The 14,083-nt window shown below is 31.2% G+C and overlaps 1 protein-coding gene and 1 non-coding gene across 3 annotated transcripts in view; both read left to right on the top strand.

Moving 5' to 3' along the window:
• The window catches only part of LOC112466176 (protein numb), a 52,151-nt gene that overhangs the window by 4,259 nt on the left and 33,809 nt on the right, over positions 1-14,083 (top strand). The gene's annotated exons all lie outside the window — the stretch shown is intronic.
• On the top strand, positions 7,560-7,723 carry LOC112466185. Its single transcript, XR_003042116.1, has one exon. It is a non-coding gene; the product is annotated as a U1 spliceosomal RNA (small nuclear RNA).

Raw genomic sequence — 14,083 nt, 5'->3', positions numbered from 1 at the left:
AATTTAAATTTCTTTAGATGTTTTGTTTTACAAAAAGATATTGAAGAAAGCTTTCGCCGTTGTGAAAATATATACCACATTACGAACAAATCAGATTAGACTTAGCCAGTGTGTTAGTACAACAAGCTCTTTCACGAAGCAATTTAGGATAAAGAGTAATTATTGGGCTTTTCTGATGTTATTTTCGTGACTTGCAACATTACAGATAATAGCACCGTGTAGAGTACTAGTAACATTGATTTCGTGATTACATACTATTCTTGCACCTAATACTCTCTCTCTCTCTCTCTTTTCTGGGGCAATTGCATCAGCGATAATTATGTCAAAACAATGCATTTTTATATCTATCGCAAATCCTATTTTTAACCGATTACAAAATATTTAGAGCAGCTGTATAAAGAAAAGAGTAAAGACATTTTTATAATATAGCTTGTGCTTGGCATTATACGAGATTCAAAAATATTTATTTTACTCTTGCAAGTAAGATATATTTCAGAAAGCGTTATCTACAAAGAATAGATGATGATAGAAATAAAAAAGATATATAAATTGTTTACATGGCCCAGGTTTTTTTTATCATTACTCGCAATGTTGAAATTATTTGTTATAATGAGATCTGCATTTATATTACGTAACTTATATATAACTTAATTACCACACTTTCGTTGGATCTAAATGCGCTTGTTACGTGCGTCTACCGGGAAATGATGTATTTGCATGCACCTCGAGATAGAGAGTTCGTTCGTGTGCCTTCGTCTGAAACGACGTCCCGCCGTCATTAAGCAAGATGTCCTCCCACACGCTAAGGAGAGGTGTGCATGTAATAATTCTCGAGTGTTCAGCCGGCGAGGGAAAGGCATTGGTGGCCTGTGTCTTACGAAAGAAAGGTTCTTCGAACCTGACCGAAGAAGGTAGCAAAGAAAGGCGTTATCTGCCGTCACATTTGCAAGTTAACAGGCGCATTATTCGCGATGTTGCTTCGCTCAAGGTTGACATTTTATCGTTTGCACACACGCGTTTCTTTTGATTAAATTTTTGGATGTTTTCTAGTGGCAGTTATGGTAATCTAATAACGTTAACAATAATTTTAAAAAATGAAAGAATTTTAAGAAAGTTTAAAAAATTAAAAAAATTATAAATTTTAATAATATGTAGAAATTTGTCAATTTGATATATTGTAATAATAATAACAACACGGTGTAATACCAGACGTATTAATTAAAATATTACTAATGTATTTTTTAATATTATTAATGTTTTTTTTATTATTAGTCTATTTTTTTTGTAAATTAATGTAATATTTTTAATTTTTCTAGTGCCATAATATTTACGCAAATTTAATACTGTGACCAACATTTTATTTATAATAATAAAATTAATTCGTAAGATTATCATTTGCATTTTTATATTAAAAGTTATACATATCATTGACTTGTAGTTTTGTATAATGAATTGCCAAAGTAAGGTCCCCAGATTTTTCTATAGCGATATTTATTATTCAGCGCTTCTGCATACGAATTAATATCACGTCGGCGTTTTCAATGCAGTTGAAGGCACGTTCCGGCACGTGGCGATCAGTACAATTATGTTCCATAACGAAGCAAACGTTCGTTACCCCATGAACAATTGGTTCGTTGTCCTAGGCGAGAGCCGAAGAGCGTGAAGCGCGCCCTTCAAGGGCGCAACGGTGCACGCCGGTCTTTCAAAGAAGCGGAGCTGTTAGTTCGCAGCTTTCATCGGAATTAAATTGCAAGATTAAATCGCCGTAGCCGCGGCTGCATTTTTATTTTAACGAACTGCAAGGAGAGTTTTTCTACAAGACTCTGATAGCTATATTAATTGTACGATATTTTCTTATACAATATTGGTACTGATAATTTTCTTTATAGGAATAATTTAGTTTTTGTTAAAAAGTATAATATTTTCAACTTACAAATATTATTTTTAAACTTATAGCGGTTTTTTTCACAAGTATTGTGTTATAAAATTGCAAGAATTCACTTTACATGTAATTAACGCGGAATAAACTACACATTTCAATTATGTGTGTTAAATATCTTAAACATTGTCTGTGATAAGATTAAGGTGGTCTATATGATAACAGAATTCGTATAGAGTTATTTTGATCACAGAGAGTTTAATTATAATTTTTACGTCTTTCTACGATTGTGTTTACCAGTTTCGGATTACCGGCCTAATCTTGATAGGCGCAGTTAACTTTATCAGCGATAGAGCACGTACAAAATAAAAGTGTCTCGACACCATGAAAGGAAATCTTTGAATGAAACAGAGCATGATGGCGTAGCAACACTTTGCAATGTTCCGTATGAAATCACTGTACGCTTGGCTGGAGCCCTTCCTTGGCATCTCAAGTTTACATTTACTCAGACACTCCCTTTTCCCTGTAATCTAAGTCGGGATATTGCCGGCCGACGACCGAAGAGACTTTATATTCGATTGTAATCACCATTGACTTTAACTGTCACTGTCAGCATCTCGTCACATATATTTTATTTGCTCACGCTAATAGCTAATATTTATTAAGCAATTGCGATAATTGAGGTATTACGATTGAGAGATGTAATGAGTCATTAATTGGCGTTCCTATACAAATGATTGCCCGGAAGCTGAAATAGTCGTCTCATAATGGAACTTGTTTAAAAATGTTCGTATATACATATATCTGTACGATGTATTTTGAAAAAATATTTTCATATTTTGAAAGAATATCTATGTTACGTGATTGAACTTGATTTTTTCAAAAGGTGAAAAACACCTTATCGTTTATATCTTATTCATTTACTCCGTTATCGTTTCGTTATCTTGGTAAGTTACGTTTGCACTACTTCAATACTGCTGTTTTAAGAAGATGTTCATGATATTATCTTCGCAAAGAAGATCGATAAAATAGTTGATTTCAATTACCTAAATTTTATTTTTTTCAAAGTAATTGGCATTTCTGTACAACTTTTGTAGTATTTTTATGTAATATTAATTTTTTAATATTACGTTACTTATAATATTATATTATTTATGCTTTTCTATATACCGAAAAGCTTAAACTTAATATTTAAATCTTTGTAGATGTAGTAAATTCTTTAAAAACTTTAAAAGACTTTAAAAAAGAAACTAATAAAACGTAATAGATTTCTGTTGTTGAATTAACTAAATTAACTCTTTGGCCATGAGCGACTAATTGTAAGTTGGATGCGGAGCTGTATAGCACTGTTTAGCCGCGGAACGCGACTGAAAAACGCGAACATTCTTTCGATGAAATAAATGCAGATCAAAAACAATTTCGACATTTCTGCCTCAACGACGAAGTACGAAGGTACAAAAGAGTATAATGGTATTTCGTCACAAAAGAGCCTTTAGAGGGAAGCCACTATAGTGGCGCGTAGTAGCCAGAGGATTAAGTGCGATGATTATTTGGTATTTTTTTTTCTTTCTTTATTTTATTATTGACAATGATTATTTTACTTTTTATTTGATCGGCGGACAGAAGCTATCCAGCGAGCAGCCTGCATTTTAGTAGAGTTAATAAATTCTTTTGAAGTCACTTATTTACATACCTGTGCAGTCCCGATATGAGAAAACAGAATGAAATATTTCGCACCGATCCGCCTCGCTGAAACGATGCACGATAGATACCGTTGTATGCGTGTGCGATAATTTCATAGCCACGTTAGTCGCGACGCGATGCAGTATCTCCATGCATGTTTACTCGTGACATTTATTTTCACTGCAGTCGTACTTCCTACGTTACCCGCGTCAAAAGACACAGGTATTCGCGGCACGCTGCAATAATGCAGTATCAGCGTTTCGGTATACGTCGGCTCTCGAAACTCGATAACCCTTCGCGTTATAATACTCGAAAACATCGATGACGATATGGATCTAAACCGGATTTAACCGAATCGACACGGTTTTACCGATGTGGATAAGAGTGCTTTTTGACTACTTATAACTGCTTTCCAAAAATAGCGAACCGATTATTCGACATTTGGTATCGCCGTGCGCGCAGTTAGTATGCGAAAACGTTGCGTGAACATTTTCCGACGTGAGAAACACTACATGTTGAACGGGCGTTGCAAACCGAACAATACTTGTCGCAATTTTTGACTGGCTTCGTTATCGTTTTCACCGGGGAGAATACGGTGAAAGGTGCAGCACCCTCTGTCACCTGAGTTTCGCGAAAAATAATACGGGCTTCTCCACGTATATATGTATCTACATGATACATTTACGTTCGCTTACGTGTTTACGTAACGAAAAGCATTCTCGCATTGCCGCCTAATCGTAAGAGCGTGACGGTAACCGAGCTACGTGGGGTGACCGCGTCTCTGCCTCTTTCCCTTTTCTCTTCCTGAATGGCCTCGAACATTTCTCGCATAAGTTCATCAAATTGTCGATAAATCAATATCATAGGCCGTTTTATACGCAGTACGAAACACAAAAATTGCTGACATTTTTATTTTAACGGTGCATGAACGTTTTTTTTTTCTGAAACTTTATAATCGCGCGGAATGCTTGATGAATATATATACATATCCCTTTTATACGGTTAAATCGTCATGCCTCAGCATATCAAGTTCTAGTGTTGACGCGGCGCAGCATCGCGCCATACATTCTGTAAACCGAAATCGAATCGGTTTCACTATACTTTTCACCGTACTCCACGATATAGACACATATATTGCGCAATATTGTTTTAAGTATAATTGAAGAATAACGTTTGCAAATCTGACTGGTTTTAAACACAAACTTTGCGAGGAAAACTAAATAAAAAAAATTCGAAATAATAAAAAAAGAGAAACTGAGGAAGGGAAAAATCATTTGTTTAAACATCATTAATCGAACTAAAAAATATAATTAATAAATTCTAGGAGATATACATATACATATAATACTATATCTTTGAATAAATTACAAACGATTATTAAATATATTGAAATTCAAATTGGAAGGTTTTTGCGAAATGAAAGGAATACAAATATGTGTCAATATTTAAAGTGCACTGAAAAATTATTTTATATACTTAGTTTTGACCAAACGGACACGACTTGACAACGCGAATGAAGCTTCAGGCTTTAATCCGCAATATCGATTTGATAATATGCTGAAGTGGGATTTAGTACCACAGATTTAATAGGTGCGCATGTGTACATACATACATTGTAGCAGATGATTTAACGTATTCTATATACTTCATAGCTTGAACATGCGTATGTATACATACATATACATACACACAAAGTATTTTCATCTCTGAATTCTTGGCACGCACTTTATAGTGCGAGAAAAAGTAAAATATGTGTCGTCTTTATGACGGATAGCATTATGAGGAATGGCGCAAACGTGTGTTCCGTAAAGCATTGACCTTGTTGGCTTGCGATCCGGTATTACGCAAATTCATCCGTCTCTAAGGTTGCACAGTAAAGGCGGGCGCGCGGGGCGAAACTGAATAATGAAGACACCTTGCCACCTTCGGCAACGAATGTTTAAGCAGTTATATTGTCACGAGTCTCAAGGCCGCCGTGCTCGCGAATTTGTTGAAATCGTTTATTTCCCAGCGGGAAAATTTACGCTTCGTTGGGTACGCTCATTGAGTATTAATCGTGACTAGTCGCAGCGGATTATCGCAAGGTTACCCCATTTTCTTTCTTGCATAACATCGCAATTGTCTACGAATATATTTGACTTAAATTAATTTAAGTCATAATTCACATCAGATATTCCTCTTTCCTTTTTTTCGAAACTAACCTCACTGATGCTTATTAACGGTATCTTTTTAATATGAATCGAGAGGATGAGCTTTTTTGGTCGTTGTGATGTGAAGATTTATTGCTTTCTATTGTTAAGAGGTATATTATTTTATTAAAATATTCAAGAATCTTTATTTTATTGATTTTTTCTTCTATTTGTACTTTCGTTTATATTATTTAAATATATTTTGTACATTTATACGCGCAACAGAAAATACTTTACTTATAATGAAAGAGTAATATTGTGTGCATATTATGTACCAAGTAATTTTCTTTCTGCAGGGCATCGAGACTCGAAAACTTTCATTTCAAATCTTTCGCTATTTTCCGGTAAACTTTTCTTTTCACAAGGATCGAGAAAATTCAATAGACGCCCGCGCGAGAGATGATGGTTGAGACTATTATACAAACGTTACTTCTGCCACGTTACTTCGCAGCAAACGTATGGAAACTTGAGAAGCTTTCTCGAGAGAACTCGATCCTAACATCTATCGTCTCGAACCATTAAAAAACCATTTTTAAGTAATTATATTTTATATTGGCTTTACGAGTTCTCGAATTTCCTTATTTTGATATAATTATTTCCTTACTTCGATATATTATCTTATTTATGTATATTTTACTTTGTAATTAATATGCCATAAAAAATGATCGAGATCTCTGCATGATTGCGTTATTGCATACAAAACACTCGAAAGAATTTGATCTCTAACAAAGCAATTAATAGTATGTGTTTTAGGGTCTATTTACAAAATAATTTACTTTTTTGTTAAAATAAAAGCAAAATTTAACACACGGATGCGAGAAGAAAGGAATTTTTTCATTCTCGCTAGAAGTGAGATTGTAAATAAACTCTGTTAATTGGTATAAAGACCTGGTGGCTCTATAAATATTTACGGCAGATCGAGCACGTTACGTTTTCGTTCAGCGTTTTGCTGGTCCCTTCTGCGTCACAGCTTTCAACTCTCCAAGCTTATTTATTTATTTTCGTACAATTAAAACACAACCGAAATGATATTCCGGCACGAGAACGTGAATTAGCAATGGTATATTTCCCGGAGAATTCGTTGTCTGTTAAACTACGTGACGTGAACTTTGTGTAAACCGTTTATCTCATTACGAGAATTACGCGAAAATACCGAGAAATGCAACAAGAAAATAATTTCCTTAATTTCGAGAACTTGCGAAGAGAAATGCCGTAACATTTTATGTTACTGCAAACGCGTTTGTATGTTCAATAGTTTCAATATAGTTTGAAGGTTATAAAAATCGAGGAATTTTTTAGATATAATTTAACCCTGCAATATGTACTACATATAATTTAAACAATACAGAGATTTATAATTATTCTGTTTAGGATCATTTTTGGTTAATTTAATTATCGCAAATTAAATTAAATTTAGAAATTTATTAGGCTTCTTGCGATGTTCTATTTTCAATGACATATGGATAAGTCAGGAAGACTATTAGATGTAAATAGAAGCAAAATAGAATGCATAGTGTTATGTTAAACTTGATAGAATTACCTCAAGCATTGCTCCGGTTATTTATGATGTGATTTAAGTCGCTTCAAATTATCCATATGGAAATTAACAAACGTATCATTTTCGTGAAAGGCTTTTCGTTATTTTACGTCATATATAGAATTCAATCGTTGCTAGACAACTTTTTGTTTATCCCGATGCAATGATAATGCATCGCGACCGCTAGAGGACTTCGAATGATAAACAGTTTCTCGTATGCAAAAAACAGCCACGAGTGCAATTAAAACAGATATCCGGGAGCTTCGCTCTATAACTTACTTGGCGCGGAGGAAACCGTGATCATGAAGGCGGTTCCTCCTGGGCGAGGCCTTGCCATTGCACCACGGTGAGGCTGACCCTTGCGAATACCCCTAACGCGGGTATATCGAGCGCACAATTTTTGATAGTCGGGATCTGCGTACGCGCTGTCCCGGATATGCCAAACCAAAAAATAAAAAGGGACATTTCTTCTAATTTCTGATTGTAACACACGCATTGTTCAAGTAAGAGTTTTTATATTCTTCTCGATATTATATTAAGAAAATAACATTTTTCGCAATTAAAGGAAGATTTTTAAATGAAAAATTTATCAAATAACGTTTTATGTTTTTGGTAAATTGCTGCTTTATATTTTTAGTAAACCATTATTTACACATACATTTTGTAATAATTTTGATAAAGATTATTATTATTATGTAAAAAAATAAGAATTCTATTGTAACGAGATGATTATACTTGCTATTAAAAGAAATAAATAAAAAATTAAAATTAATTATTATAATTAACTTTATATTGTATTTTACTTTATATTATTGAATCGAATTTATAGTTTGCTAATCTGTATGTTAATAATATTTTTTATAAAATGTTCTGATATTTAGTTTCTATTCAAAGTTGCGTTGAAATCGTTGCACTATTACGTTTGTCATAAAGTAGACGCAAGTATATCTCTAGGGGATAGGGGATCAAGATGAATGAAACCGAAGAGAATTCAGAAGTAGAATCGTTAAAGGCATTAGTTGTTTGTAGCTATTATACATGTATAAATGAAAATGTATAATAAACTTATTAATTGTTTGAATATATTTTTCTTTAAGAATTATATTTTTCTGTAAGAAAATGTATTTAAAAAATTAGTAAGTTTATTATATATATAATATAGTACACGTACAGTTTCTGCAATTTATAAAATGGTAAAAATATACATAATAGATTTTTAATCTTTTATAACTTAAATTATCATTCCTGCCATTTTTTTTTTTTTAAGAAATGGCATTTAATCTTATATACGTATACGTTTATCTTTTGACATCTCTAAATTGTTGATGACATTCATTGAAACACTTATTATCTGATCATACATTCATCACATCATACATTTCATGAAGTAATTCATTAAAATATAGTTTTAGTTTTTTAAACCAGACGTACACATAAATAGTGAGTGACGGTAAAATCACTGTGCCGACAATTTGTAACATATTTTACGTCGATTGTCTCTAGCGAGATTTATGATAAAATTCCCCTGGCAGATACGATCGGTATAACAATGAGATGAACAGAAAGCGTGAATGCGTTACGGAAACTATTTGAATTTATATGTCGAAATGACCTGCGGTTAGTTTTCTTTCGAGAGTGCAATACGTGTATTGGATATTGGTTTGCTCCTGCTTTTTCCATGCCGCATATTACAAAATTTTCATGCCTGCTGAAATTGAAATGTCGGCAGTGCTCGCGCTTGTTTGTTTTATTTCACAATTTGAATGATACATTTTGCCTCTAGTTTTCTCGTACTATTCATGTTTATTCATTGAAAACTTTAGTATTACGTAAAGGTAGTATTATTTAGCAACAACACAAACGTGTATTAAATAAGGTATGTGTTACTTACGGAAATAGTGTGAATGGCTATTCTACAAACAAGAAACGTACCGTACTAACTCTGGTACATGAACAGTTTTATTTGCTCTGTTTCAATTTTTCAGTATTTTACATTTGATTTAGTACTGCTCACACATTGACTGATTCAGTTAGTTATAATTTTGTTACTCTAATATTTTTACTATTTGACTAAATTAACCAAATCAGTGGCAAAGATATTATTAATTATTTTCTGATTTTAATGAATGCCACAACTCTTTTTTTTTCTATAATTTTCTATAATTTAGGATTATAATTCGAGAATGACGAAACACAATTATATATATGTATACTGTATATATATTAGTTTTTATTGTGCAGATCTATTTTCTTTCCGCGGACAGATCCGTTGTAACCCGGCACGTATTGATTTTCGGAGCGGGTGGATGCGAAATCGTCGAGGAGAGGAGAGGAACGTAGGGAAACTCCTACTATCCGTGGTACTTCTTTTTCCTATCTTGTGTTTTCCCATCTTGCCATTATCCTTTGATCGTAACGCAAAACATGTCTAGTCGTTGATGAAATTCATGAGAGACGTGCATTGTTGAATCTATTATATTTTATATTTGCAATAGAGAAGCGTTCTTTTTTCGGAAGTATACATATATTAATAATACATTACATTTTTTACCTTCTGGTTGTTTGTGTGTCATTTTTAGAATATACACTATATGTACCTATATGTTGATAGTTTTTTAAATTAAAAACTTTAGATGGTAGGTACACTGTTAGTGTATTATAAATTCTAATATTTTATTTATTGTATACTGATTACTTAATAATCTGAAAACGTTTGTTTTTTAAGAATCTAAAAAAAATTTGTAAAGGAAATATTTATGTCGAAATAAATATTAATTGCATAATTATAAAAAAAATGTCGTGCAAAATAAATTCAATTTAAAATTAGTAGATTATGAATATAGCCATTGTTAATTATTATTGGTCAAATTAGCCTAATTGTAAAATTCATGAATGCAATTATTATAATATTACTTAATAATGAAATATCGGTATATTCATGCTCTTAGAAATATAAAAATATTGAAAAGATATACGAGGAATAATAAATAACAGTTATTTTGAAATATTTTTATATGATTGACTTTAACTATGCGTTTCAGTATGAAACAATACATAAAAGTATATATATTTTATATATATGCTTTTTGAGGCATTGTGAATAGTTATAATAATTCCTAACAATATTCAAATTGCTCAAAACGTCGATTTTAATTGTTTATGTGTTGAAATTATAGATTAAGACAGATGTGTGAAAATCGCTGGATAAATGGACGTTTGAGAAACAATTTATCTACATTGGATTAAATCATTAATTTTATTGTTTGTGACGGTTTTATGATGCCATTTTACTTTTTATTTATCAATTTATGTGCTATACTCAAAGAATAAGTTTTGTTTGATAAAAACATTACATAAAATAACTGATAAAAAATATAAATTTGTTAAAATAATATAATTCACAAAACAAAGAACTGAAAATCCAATGTATTTTGTTTATTTTGCTATTTTTGTACTAACAAGAATTAATGGAACATTTACACGTAGCGAGTGAGTAGATTTGCGTTTTATCAACTCGACGCCGACTTTGTAACCATATCTCGTGGTTTGCATGGATTTGCGGTTTCATATACTAGCGTTCACGACAGTTCTTGGTAATACTGTAAAACTGTCGTGCAGACGCAGAATGTATGTGGTGCTTTGTTTTAATGTTCATACCGGTGCACTTGCAATAACGGAGAAAAATAAAATTAAAATTTTCCAAAAATGAATAAACGTAAAGAAACGTAGAAAAATTTGTAAATTTCTTTAAACAGCATGTGGATCATATGTGATGTCAAAAAATTTAATCAAAAGTGTTTTATTATAAAATATTAAAATTTAATAAATAGTACTTATTAAGATTTAAGAGGTTTTTAAAATTTTTTATTACAATTAAAAAAATTTAATTAAAGAAAATTGATAGATTTCTATGAAAAACAAAGAAATTGATATTTGATATCGATTTAATATGTGTGGAACATATTTTGGAACATGTTTTATAGGTTTTATTTGATACATATATATAAAATAAATACTAACGATTGATAGAGTTATCTTAAAAAGTTGCATTTTTATTCTCGAGTTCTTAATGACAGATTCTTTCTCTTTAAAATTAGTGATAAACGTGAATTGGTATTTGAAGAAGATGCTGATATACAATTTTTGTTAAAAAGAAAAATGCTTAATCTCAAAGGATCCTTGAGTACGAGCGTGCCTGAGATGGCATTTTCTCATCATCACGAACCATCTTCTTTTCGAGAATTACTGACTGTACTTAAGAAAACGAGTTGAGACAAATAGCACTGAAATGGATTAAACGGGGTCTTATATATATGTGCTAAACAAAAAACTATATACTTTTACCTTAATTATTACATTCTTCTTTAATTCTTTTTTTTAATATGAAAAGCTTATCTTTGATAAAAATCGAGCTGTAAATTATTATTAATACAGACATCAAACGATTTTTTGCTTTATAATATTTCTTACTTAAATTAAAGAAATCTCATTTAATCAAATGTAGTTAAAGAAAAGATATTTTTATTTTTTTGTGAAATATGATACCATTTAAATAAAGAGCGAAGAACGTAAAAATTTTGTATTACTAAAGTAATGTTGAAAAATAATATTTTACATAAATGTATATAAATAAATTTGAAATATTTATTTATATATAGAGACGTGTGTGATAAGCAGATGCTAAGGCGTTACGCACTGTGTTATAGGCAACCATTCGTTCCTACGATGCGGTGTAGATAGGTTTGATTGCACTAAGGCGTTGTGCAGTGACAAAGATATGACTCGAACAGGAGGTTGACGAACTTCATTCATGCTTCGCTTTGTTGCCAGTTCTTGCTGCAACTTTGTTAACAAAGCGCTTTGTCCACGATTGCTTTAGAAGTATTTTGAAATGTTTATTCATATAATTAAAGGTTTACTGTGAAAATATCGTGAACCGTGATAGACGTGAGACGTGTTATTTTATTTAAAAAATAAATACATATATTTAAATAACAATCTGTAAATCTGTTGCAGGTAATCTTAATATATATGATTATATTATATATCTTATATACTTATTTATTATATTATACGCCTACTTACCTTTAATTCTAATTATTCTAAATATATAGGTATATGACAAAAATATGAAAAAATAAAAATCGCGGCCTCTGTATGTGTGTAAAATTATTATTGCTATTGCATATTTTAGAAGAAACTAACTAAATTCTGCTATTATAAATAATTTTTCAATTTATCCAATGCTACAGCAGAATTAGTTTCATGTGAGTAATAGAAAAATTTTGCCAAATAAATTTAAAAAAAAATATGTCAATTTGTTACTATAATAAATTTTCTTTTGTTACTTACCTATAGATAGTGGCACTGCTAACTACTAGATGGTTTGATTTTATGAAACGTACGCGCTATTAAAAGGAAACCTTGGCATGTATGTACTAAAAGAGCCAGTTAATTATTCAAATTCAAGGAAAGGCATTTAAGATTGGCATAATATCTATTATTAGGTATTGTAACCACACATAAATAAATGACAAGATTTCTAACAATTTTTTTTTAACATATTACCAAACGGTATGACAGTTTCTTATATATTTTATATAACATTTTTTCTTACTTTTATTTATAGAACACACTGATGGCGCAATTTGGCCACTAAAATACCCTGTACATATAATAATTGGTGAAATCATTTAGAATAGAGCAAAAGTTGTGTCAACAGTCTCTTTTTTTCGTTTTTAAGTAATGATTATGAGGAATTGCTAGTCATTAATTATGCGATAGCATATACTTTCGATTTCAGGATCATTTTTCACTTTCCTGAAAATATTTTACATTTTTTTGCACTTCCTGTTTTCTATGACGCATTCACAATTCATATCACTTTTACTGCTTTCTGGTGCTTTCCTGCCGTGAGTGACATTATTATAATTAATACGATTACTCAGCTATTGATGAGTAATCATGTAGCAATCACCAGGAGCAGTAGTGTTTGGTTCACTTCTTTCAGTACACAATTACCATGTTTGTGATATTTTTCATGTATGCAAAATGACAGGATATTGTCGAAGAAAGAATTACTGTTGTCTAACATGGAATATAAATTTCATCGAAACGTGCTATTAAAGTGCCTTTTGATTGACATCAACACGGTTAATGTGAGAAAACAAATGTTTCTTTTACAGTCTAATTATTGTGTAGCCTCCTGTAATGAAAACAATACGAACGTTGTGGTTCAATGGTGACATTGATCGGTTCTTGGTCGCGTCGTTGTGCAGCACCTATCCGACTGTTTTGTGTCATACACTATGTTCACAACTCCGTGATATTTCTCTTTTGGATGTGTGTTTTCTTGTTTACTCTTTCATTTACTTATTCATTTCTCGCTCTTTTTTATTCTGCCAGATACTCTCACATTCTCCCTTCATTTTACTCTTTCTCTTTTGTTTGTCAATCACACATTTACATTTACTGATTATATCTAAGGCGCTTCTATTAATATAATTTTATTTCTTAAATTAGTTGTGTATATTTTGTTATTACTTTTGATAACTGTGTATATTTTTAAAATCTCGTTTTATTAAATTTTGTAAAAAAATTCTTTGAGCAAAGTTTTGCTTTTATTGAGCAAGTATATAATTTCTTAAACGGTCTATTGAAATGCAACATAATAAAATTAATCAATTTAAGCTCTTCAGATTTGTATAATTATCTGTAATGTATTATATCTGTAATGTACCATATAATTCTATATATTCTATATAATTTAGTTTTTTAATTAGGTAGTCATAAAAC

Source organism: Temnothorax curvispinosus, unplaced genomic scaffold (assembly GCF_003070985.1).
Source record: "Temnothorax curvispinosus isolate PA1 unplaced genomic scaffold, ASM307098v1 QBEX01015975.1, whole genome shotgun sequence".
NCBI classification, from domain to species: Eukaryota; Metazoa; Arthropoda; class Insecta; order Hymenoptera; family Formicidae; genus Temnothorax; species Temnothorax curvispinosus.
This window is presented reverse-complemented; position numbering and strand designations above follow the sequence as displayed.